The sequence below is a fragment of the Saccopteryx bilineata genome, chromosome 6 (genome assembly GCF_036850765.1).
Source record: "Saccopteryx bilineata isolate mSacBil1 chromosome 6, mSacBil1_pri_phased_curated, whole genome shotgun sequence".
Taxonomy (NCBI): Eukaryota; Metazoa; Chordata; class Mammalia; order Chiroptera; family Emballonuridae; genus Saccopteryx; species Saccopteryx bilineata.
In genome coordinates, this window is record NC_089495.1 from 189,548,162 (window position 1) to 189,549,985 (window position 1,824).

The 1,824-nt window shown below is 44.1% G+C and overlaps 1 non-coding gene across 1 annotated transcript; it reads left to right on the top strand.

Annotated features, from left to right (window-relative positions):
- Positions 1 to 951: 951 nt before the first annotated feature.
- LOC136309852 (small nucleolar RNA SNORA40) lies at positions 952 to 1,074 on the top strand. The gene has a single exon (XR_010726482.1). It is a non-coding gene; the product is annotated as a small nucleolar RNA SNORA40 (small nucleolar RNA).
- Positions 1,075 to 1,824: the final 750 nt, after the last annotated feature.

The following is a 1,824-nucleotide window of genomic DNA, read 5'->3' on the forward strand; positions in this document are numbered from 1 at the left end:
CCAAAACTAGGCTTTTGATAACATGATCCTTCCACTGGATAAACATTAATATTCTTACTTTTTTTAATCAAGTGAGAGGCAGGGAGGCGGAGAGACAGACTTCTGTATGCGCCCTGATGCAGAACCACCTGGCAACTCCAGTCTGGGGCTGATGTTCTGCCCATCTGGGGCCACCGCTCCATTGCTTGGCAACTGAGCTATTTTAGGGCGTGAGGGGAGGCCATGGAGTCATCCTCAGCACCCTGGGCCAACTTGCTTATTCTACCATGGCTATAGGAGAAGGAAGGGAGAGAGGTGGAGAAGCAGATGATCGTGTCTCCTGTGTGCCCTAACCAGGAATCAAACCCAGGACTTCCACAAGCCAGGCCTATGCTCTACCACTGAGCCAACTGGCAAGGGCCGATAAACACACACTTGAGTGAAGTTTCCCTATGTCTAGACTTAGAGTTAAAAGAGTTAAAAACAATCCCCTTTATGGCTCAGAACCATTGGAGTTGAGTTTTTCTATTATTTTTAATAATTTTAAATAAAACAGAATTAAATAAATTAAATAAAAATCAATAAAAATAGAAAGGGTCATTGAGATAAAACTTGTAGTTCAGAAATGGCTGCATCCAGGTGGCTCATCAATAGCTTCACAAATCTCTCTTCAAATCTCCCCAGTTTTCCCTCTGTGCGGGCTTCCCTCTCAGCCCAGCCCTTTGCCGACTGACCACCAGCAGCCCAGGTCAGTGTTCTAGTTCCTGTTAGCACCCGCAAACCTTGAACTCATCAGGTTGTGTAAGCTTGGGGCTGGTGCCCGTCTCTGGACCAACTGCTCGGGTCAGGGAGATGGAACACGGCTGTTTCTGGGAGGCAAGCTCTCTCCCTGGGCCTGGGCTGTCACCTGCCTCACTACAATCACGTTGTTTGAGAGAGCTGCTTCTTCAAAGAAAAATTAAGGAGTTAATTAGCACTTGTGTTTATTTTTGTTTAATTTGTGGGCAAAGTCTACATACAGGTGCGAAAAATCCTCTTTCGCATCCTAGAACTCATCATCTAGTATGAGTTTTGACACACATAAGAAGGAACATGATAAAAGACAATTAAGGAGTTGTTACCAGAAGGATGGGGTATGGATGCTGGACAATCGGAAACCCTACAAGTTCACTATAATATCTGACTTTCTATTTTTGTGTCTCACTTTCCCTATCTGTAAAATGAAGAGGTTGAGATAAAGTAGAAACACACTTTATACTTTTATGTCCCTTCTGCTCTGCTTAAATTATTTTATTTTATATTTTATTTTATTTTACAGAGAGAGGAAGGGGAAAGAGAGAGAGAATCAATTTGTTGTTCCACCCATTCATGCATTCATTGGTTTACTCCCCTATGTGCACTGACTGGGGATCAAAACTGCAACCCTGGCGTATCAGGATGACACTCTAACCAACTGAGCCACCCAGCCGGGGCCTGAAATGTTGATGTGACACCTGGAGCTGGGGTAAAAAATTTGAAGTCATGGGGTGACACACGTAAAGAGTCAGCAAGCTGGTCATGGTGGTGCAGGAAGGACAGTCACAGCCCGAGGCCATGAAGGTTTCCATAATCCTGGGGCCTCTTTATCGAAGCTAGACTCACAGGCATCCAGACTTATTGTTGGTGAGATCATTCAAATCTTCATTGTTTAAGCCAAAGTGAAAAGTTTCTGTTACTTGCAGTTAAAAGCATTCCTAACAGATACAGTCAGATCCAGCCGAGGTTCCCCAAGCAGCTTATCATATAAAGATGTCCTGAGAATAGATAATTGTGTCACAAGTGTCCTGATGGGCAAGTACAGGAACA